The sequence below is a fragment of the Chelonia mydas genome, chromosome 13, assembly GCF_015237465.2.
Source record: "Chelonia mydas isolate rCheMyd1 chromosome 13, rCheMyd1.pri.v2, whole genome shotgun sequence".
Taxonomy (NCBI): Eukaryota; Metazoa; Chordata; order Testudines; family Cheloniidae; genus Chelonia; species Chelonia mydas.
Genome location: NC_051253.2, coordinates 20050090 through 20058572, shown reverse-complemented (window position 1 = coordinate 20058572; position 8483 = coordinate 20050090). Strand labels below are relative to the sequence as shown.

At 46.9% G+C, this 8483-nt stretch overlaps 1 long non-coding RNA gene across 1 annotated transcript; it reads left to right on the top strand.

Moving 5' to 3' along the window:
* Positions 1-36: 36 nt before the first annotated feature.
* Positions 37-6043, top strand: LOC122462754. The gene is made up of 2 exons (XR_006285503.1): positions 37-1690; positions 5264-6043. It is a non-coding gene; the product is annotated as an uncharacterized LOC122462754 (long non-coding RNA).
* Positions 6044-8483: the final 2440 nt, after the last annotated feature.

The following is an 8483-nucleotide window of genomic DNA, read 5'->3' as shown; positions in this document are numbered from 1 at the left end:
GGGGAGGAATGGAATCCCAGAGTGGGGGACTGACAGACCAAGCCCCCTGCCATGGCGGGGGCACAGCCCCGGCTCCAGAGCTGGTCACAACTGCAGGACAGGGGTGTGCGGCCCAGCTGCAGCCCTCAGCAGAAACCGCAGGGCTAGAGCTGCAGGGTCCTGGTTCCAGCCAGCCCCAGTTTTAGGGCAGGGGCGCACAGTCCCAGCTCTGCCTCCTGAAGCCGTAGAAGTCATGGAGGCCCGGTAAAGTCACGGAATCCATGACTGCTGTGACCTCCGTGACTAAATTGTAGCCTTACTCATCACTGATCTCTGCCCTGCCCGCCAGCAGTAAACAGGAATAAACACAGACAGAAGCAATTAAAAACACTCAGGGACACACATTGATCCTTGGTGTAACTCTACTGACTTCAGCAGAGTCACACCAGGCTGGGATTTGGCCTGTTGACTCATGTAAAAGATTTTCCATTCACTCCCACCAACTATAAGGCAAAAGAAATTATTGATAAAACATCTTAAACAGAATTTCCAAAAAAGGATCAATGACTCTCCAACAAGAGATGCAGTTCTGACACATCTGATGACATAGGTCAAGACACAGAAAATGCAGCTCACCATTGGACCAAATGGGAAACCAGCCAGTTACAAACTGGTAAGGGAAGTTCCCTGCATAAACCAAACAAGCCCACTATTAGCTCTCAGAAATAAATGAAAAATCAGAGCTGTGTGAGGGGGCTCATTTTAATCTGACCCCCGGTGAGTTCTCGGTGCCTTTGAAACATCCACTACTTTGGTTTGTTGTTTTAAGTGTAATGTCCCAGCCAGGATTTATGCACTTGCTTACCTTTGCAGGCTGTGAGTTGCTCCACTGATTTCCTTGGGGTAATTCACAGTGCATAGAGTTAAGCATGGGCGGGACTGGGGCCTAACTGTTTGAGTTTGACTAGCTAGGTGTCTTGTGCATAGGGGGAAATCAGGAGCAGAAATGATATAAACTCATGTCAACTGATGGTATATCAGTGCTAACTGCCTGTGATGGGGTGTTCACCCCACACCAACTCTGAGAGATTAAAATGGTACAGATAGGTCAAATTAACCCTGCAGGCCACACCTGGTGGAGAGTGGGCTTGATTGAAAATGACTAATGGCTGATGGGGAGGGGTGACTAAGGTATACAGCTAGGAAGTTTGTGGTAGAAAGGGGCTGTAGTGTGGAAGGTGGTAGTTAACCTATGGGTTAAAGAGGGAAAAGAAAGAAACCTAGAGAGAGAAGCCCTAGGATCCTGGCCCTGAAGGTAGGGTTTACCCAGAAGCATGGAGAAGAAAGCCTGTGGGAGGTGTAGTAGGAAGGAGCCCAGGGAAGGAAAATCAAGGTGAAGGATTGTGCAGACCTTGGCTGCAGATTATAGGGTCCCTGGACTAGAACCTAGAGTAGCAAGTGGGCCTGGGTTCCCCTACCAGCTGCTGGGAAGTGGCACAGGATTGTGGGAGATATCACCTTGCCAGCTGGTCCGGAGGGACTCTGTTGTCCCTGAAGGGGAGGACTATAGTGACCTGCCTGGAGGGCTGAGTCACGAAGAGGGAGTAACCTGAGTCCAGAGGCCAAGCCTATGGGGTGAGCAGCCAAAGGAGGGGGCATCAGACTGGATGAGAGCTAATCCCTGGATGAGACTCAAGGAGGCATCTCTGCGGTGAGTGTACCTCCAGGATACTGACATAGCTGGGCTCTCTACAGATCTGCCTTGTTTCCAGGGTGGCTTTTGGGTTTCTAGGTCATGTTTCTTGGTAACGTCATCAAAGGGGAAAAAATAACCAATTTGTCTTTCTAAAAATAAAAGCACTCCCCTCAAGCCACGTTCGAGTCCCCTGCGCTGGTCACGGTGTCAGACGCTGAGCTGCCTCTTCTGCTCTCCAACAGCATCAGCAGGCTAGGCTTCCTGCTGGGAGTGGTTGGGAAAACAGCCACTCAGACTGACAGGCCTCCCAGCGTGATGGAGGGTCTGAGACAGCCAGGCTGGCCCAGGGGTTTCTGAAAACGCAGTGCTAATCTCTGTCCCTGTTCGGGGCCTGACCCAAAAACCCACTGCAGTTGAGGGGAGTCTCTCCATTGGCTTCAGCAGGCTCCAGAGCAGGACCCCTGAGTGACTGTAATGAATTCAGTAGTGTTCCCCCTAACAAAGAACCTTACAGCCAGCAGATGGAGATTAGTTTGCTCACAAAGACAAGTGGTGCTCACGTGAAATTGTGCTAAAGGAAGCCAGCAGAGTTCAGGGGCTGGGGCTCGCTGCAGGCAGCCAGAGGCGGGAATGCTCCACCGCCCCTGCTCAGGGGCCTTAAGGGCAGGGTAGGCGAGACAGAACGGGGCTCCTCTGGGCCCAGCGGTAGGAGAAGGGGTGTGGGGTCCATTTGGACTGTATGGGTCATAACTGCTTAGAAGCTGCCCCCTTGGAGACTGCACATGGCAAAGGAACCCAGGCTGGCATGAAGCAGCTGGTTGGTGAGGGAAAGGCTGCTGTGTGGGTGATGGCGGTGAAAGGGATGCTGTCGCCCTCCGTGGGCTGCTGCAAAGCCAAGCAATAGGCCAAGCCCTCCTTGTGAGGCTAAAGTGAGCTGGGCTGGGCCCGGCCTTTGCTGCATTGGAGTAGACGGCGTGCTGTCTGGGATCTGGGCAGAGCAGTGTTCTTCTGGGCACCATGCACTGCAGAGGCCTCTGCCAGAGGCGCTCAGCTTTAACCCAGCCCCACTGGCCATGCTTTCTGGAAGCTTCTAGAGTAAATCTAGCCAGAAAAGTCCAAGTAGGAACAGACCCTCCGCAGCTGTAATCCCCCAGAAACCGGAAGTGGCAGGTACTCCCTGCACTGTCCCTTCCTGGGACTTCCTAGTCTTTGAAAGCAATTCCTTATGTCCCGTTCGACGTAAGGCTGGAGCCAGCATAGGGTGTATTGTACCACACATTTAGCTATTAGGGTCTTCAGTATCAAGAGCAGAAAATACAATTATGTGAGTGTCTCTCCCTCTACCCCTCCTCCCACCCAACGGGCACAACCTGTCCCAAACCAAGCCATTAACAAACAGCAAGGTTGACAGCTCTGGAAAGGCACCAACGTTTCTTGTTCATGGCCTGGGTAAAGGTTCATTCTTTCTTTGTAGAAGCCAGGCCCCCTTTGTAACATTTAGGGATCTGTAACCTGGGGCAACAAGCTAACTTGGTTCAGTTTGCTTTATAAAGGTTAGCAAAGATTTCCCTTGAGAGCCTCTTGTTCCATGAGACCCAGGGACAGACCGCCAGTGGGCATCAATTTGACATGGCTCCCCTGAGTTCAGAGCAATGACACTGATTTACACCAACTGAGGCTCTATCCCATTGTAGTTAAGTGCAGAAAATAGCTCTTCTAGAGCTTCTCTGCCCTCCTGTAACCACAGAGAAATGCTAATCTAACTCCCTTCAAATGAATGGGATTTGATACCCTTGCAAAGCATTAGAAGGGAGCATATCTGCACTGGACATGGAGACAATCATCTTTCTCAAGTGCAAAAGTAGCTTCTAGGCAGCCCCGGTGCCTACAGAGATGGGAGGAATTTGGGAAACCGCTAAAAGATTTAAAAAAACAAAAAAAACCCACAACCTGATTTAGGGCATTCCTTGCCCTGTATTGCAGCAAAGCAGGAGGCTTTATCACACAAACCCCAGCTCCGCATTGCTCAACTGCTAGATTAGTTGTTCTGTTTGTGTCCAAAGGCAACGAGCATTGTGCAAAGCTTAGAAGGTGGGGGTGGGTCGGGATGGAATGAGACTTCTGTGCTACTCCACACTGAGTGTATGAAGATGGGGGTGGGAGGGGTGTAACTGTATCTCCGTGCACTGTTAACACACCTATGCATATTGGGTCAATGTGCAGGTGACCAGAGCCAGCCATTTGTTTGCAGTGACCTGAGTTGCAGGAAATGTCTGTGCCAATCAGGCCTGCAATTGCTTAACTATAAGCCTTGAAAATCTGCCCTTAATGTTATAAATGGATTATATGCAAATGGAAATACTTTGATTGCATGCCCTCCACTGGAGCATACCAACAAGCATCATTTTCTGAGCCAGTATGGCCGGGGGGATCAAGGGAAGGGGCATTGGGAAGGTCAAAGCTCTAAAAATTTTCTTGTCGCTGCAGCCAATTTGTTTCCATGGCCTCAGCCAAAAAAAATTACATTACATTTACCTTCAATATTGACTTCTAGGGATGATTTAATCACTCTGCAGCCACCAAGATCAGGAAAAGCAGGTTAGAACTAAAGGGGAAAGTGACGAGACTAGACCTCAGGATGCATTAGAATTAATAAGTGGTTGTTGTTTTAACCTGAGATGTTCTGATTATAATTTATTGCCATCCATGGTGCATGGGCCTGGGCTCCCTGCCAAGCCTCCTCCTAAAGCCTGGGACCAATTGCTATATGAGCTCTCACCATCTACTTGTGAATGAACCATTGCTACAGGGACTCCTTGACCGGGGAATCTGCTTCCCTTTTATGGTCCCTGATCACTATAGTATCTGTGCACCTTGATGCTGGGGAGAGGGTGTTTCCCTGGAAACCAAGCAGAGCCCTGTAGAGAGGGGACTCTTCATGTAGAGGCCAAGGATGCTGGGTTTTAATAGGCAGCTTTCTTGCTGCAGAAACAAAGGCTGTAAATATCAAGCTGTATCTTTGGGTCTGGCTGAGCTGGGCTCAGTGTGGGATGTGAGGAGCTGGGAAAGTTGATTCTGAGCCACCTCTTTGTTCCTCTGATCCCAGGGTGGGCTGGGGAGTGGTCCAGCAGGGACCACTCTGCCAGCTAGAGACTGCTGGAGTGTCACATCCCTTCCAGCTCCTTACACTGGTAGAGAGGTGGGAGCTGGGAGTAGACGCCATAGAGCCAGCTTTATGCCATGCCAGAATTCCCCTCTGTTAGGGGACCCCAACTACCAGGGAGGGGAACTGAGGACTTGGCCTGTTATGTTTTGAGTTCACTAGCACAGGGAGCTGCCATGAGTTCAAGCCTAGAATCACTTTGGGTGCTAGGATGTTGCAGATTACTGACTGGACAGGAAATACAGTAAAGGCTGCAGACCGAGGGATCAAATAGACACACACACACACAGGGGTTTCCTATTAGGGTTGCTGATAGAAGAGCTCCTGGCTCAGTGTTAATCACACAGATATTTTTCTTATCCCAGGCTCTACAGTTTGAGTATTTGCTTGAATAGTGAAATGTATGTATTTTTTTTTTTTTAAAGTCAGATTTTTGGAGGACAATGTGGATGCTCCAACATTTAAAGGTCTCAGAACATAATATGGTCACAAATCCATGAAGCCCTGGTTGTCGTATCTGTGCAGATGAATAACCAAGGTGTGTAGTTTCTGCAATGAGATGTCCCAACTGGCCATCTGTGCACGCAGCTAGGGTAGCGCACACGGGCACACAACTGCTAACTGATTCAAAGGGATCAAATGTGCATGTGCACACTTATGCCTGTGCATGTGTGAAAATCTGGGCCTAAAACCCCTGCTAACAACCCCTGCCGATTTTCATTCAGCTGTAGGGATGGCAGCTCTCAGCAACACAGCAGCATAGGAGCAGCTGCTCAGAGGGAGGAGTTAGACAACGAGAAACAGCTGTTTAGTCCTTTCAAATCCACGCAGGAAGGACAACATGAGTGCATTGTAAACTGGTTCCAAGAGAGACACTGAGCGATGAAAGGCAGCTAGACTGATATTATTCATCAGAGTCTTCCAGTATGAAGAAATCAACATCGCTGTGATCCAAGCCTCACTCATTCTCCCAGAGAGAAGTGATCACTGAGGGATTACCCTTCTGCTCTGGGAGTCTACCAGCTCCTACTACACAATAAAAGAAGGGGTTTCCCTTCATTCAAATATTCCAGTAGCAAAATGTATTTAAATGTGAAAACCGTGTTAACTGAAAGAATTATGCAAATTAAAAAGCATGTAAAGTAATTTTATATCTATGCATGGAATGCAAACTGTATATTTTATTAAAGATCTAAGTGACCCACTCTGCAGCCTGGTTCTCTTTCTGGGGCAGCTCAGAGCTTTAATGTTATGCAAAATTAAATTGGCTTGTTTGGGCTGGGACCGTTAGGTTGGCTGAAACTTCAATAGCTGGGGGCAAACTTCCTATTTCCAGAATGACTTGATGGATACAGCAAACCAGCATATTCATGGCAATGCCCTGTTGTGTACCACGTGGTACACGGGTCTGATTCCTGATTTGCAGAGAGTCACAGAAGGGGGGTGCCTGTGACAAGCTCCTTTAAAAGCAGCCTTAGACATTTGTGAGTATTTACAAGGGAATGTCAGTGAGCTGGAACAGAGTGAGGTGTCTGTTGCTGACATCTAAATAGCTTGGAGAATCTGGGCCCTAGTCCTGACTGGGTTAATTCATCTTTTTCTTGCCTTCTTGCTAGGCCCCCTCTCTACACAGACACACCACGCACCCCAAGCTGTTTGGGCTAAACACGTCTAGTTCCATAGCATGGATACCTGTAAAGTGGAGTTAACATCCTGAGAGCTCTCCTAGGGCAACTGAATTAACTATAAAAAGAAAAGGAGACTTAGAGACTAACAAATTTATTTGAGCATAAGCTCACGAAAGCTGACTAACACGGCTGCTACTCTGAAACCTGAAGTAACTGTGTCTCTCCCACTGCCTTTCCCCTAGAAGGCAGGCTAAGGGACCTTACACATTGCTGAGATACTTAGAGTTTACCTCCTGGTAAATTTAGGATCAGCCACCCCACCAGTAATTTACACTTAGTTCATTAAACTGTCTGTGTCGTATCTGCAGGGTGTGAAATCATGGATTAGTAGTTCCAAAGCCTTGTGAATAGGAGTGAAGGTGTGCCAGGCACCTGGGTGTGAGACATGCATGGAAAGGATCCTTAACATTAAAAACTAATGTTGCATTTCCTAGGTATAAAGCAAGCCCCATTTGAACTCTGGCTCCCTCATCCCATGAAAAGGCTGTTCTGACTTCACAGGCCTATCAGAAGCTGTTGGAAACAAAGAAGCAATTTGCAGGGTTGTGTTCTCCTGGGGCTCTGTAAACTATCAGGAATGGAAGGCTTTAAACTGAGTGGTGGCTTCCTCCTTCTCCATCTGGTAAATGTGGTTCCAGAAGGCTGCAACTGTATGTAGCTGTTTCTCCTAGTAACCTGCCCTGCTTTAAAATCAACCTTTTATCCCAAGTCTGGTGGGAACCTTCTGACCTAAAAATAGAAAGGGCTAAATTTAAAAACAGACATTGTTGTCATAACCTCTGTTTCAGCTACTTAAACATAAGAACATCCATACTGGGTCCATCTAGCCCAGTAGCCTGTCTTCCAGCAGTGGCCAATGCCAGGTGCCCCAAAGGGAATGAACAGAACAGGTAATTATCAAGTGATCCATCCCCAGTCGCCCATTCCCAGCTTCTGACAAACAGAGGTGAGGGATACCATCCCTGCCCATACTGGCTAATAACCATTGATGGACCTATCCTCCATGAATTTATCTAGTTCTTTTTTGAACCCTGTTATAATCTTGGCCTTCACAACATCCTCTGGCAAGGAGTTCCACAGGTTGATTGTGCATTGTGTGGAAAAAAAATTACTTCCGTTTGTTTGGGTTTTTTTGTTTTTTAAACCTGCTGCCTATTTTTCATTTGGTGACCCCTAGTTCTTGTGTTATGAGAAGGAGTAAATAACACTTTCTTATTTACTTTCTCCACACCAGTCATGATTTTATAGACCTCTATCATATTCCCCCTTAGTAGTCTTTTTTCCCAAGCTGAAAAATCCAGTCTTATTAATCTCTCCTCATATGGCAGCCGTTCCATACCCCTAATCATTTTTGTTGCCCTTTTCTGAACTTTTTCCAATTCCAATATTTTTTAATTTTTTTTTAGATGGGCGACCACATCTGCACACAGTATTCAAGATGTGGGCGTACCATGGATTTATATAGAGGCAATATATTTTCTGTCTTATTATCTATCCCTTTCTTAATGATTCCTAACATTCTGTTAACATTTTTGACCACCGCTGCACATTGAGTGCATGTTTTCAGAAAACTATCCACAATGACTCCAAGATCTTTCTTGAGTGGTATCAGCTAATTTAGTCCCCATCCTTTTATATGTATAGTTGGGATTATGTTTTCCAATGTGCATTACTTTGCATTTATCAACATTAGCAACCTCTTTAAAGGCATCTTTGCAGTAAAAGACTAGTGGGTTTTATAGAAGCCACTGGCTCTCAACCTTTACAGACTACAGTACCCCTTTCAGGAGTCTGATTTGTCTTTCTTGCATGCCTCAAGTTTCACTTTTCTTAAACTACTTGCTTACAAAATCAGACTTAAACATACAAAGTGTCACAGCACACTATTACTGACAAATTGCTTACTTTCTCCTTTTTACTGTATAATTATAAAATCAACTAGAACTAGAATATAAAT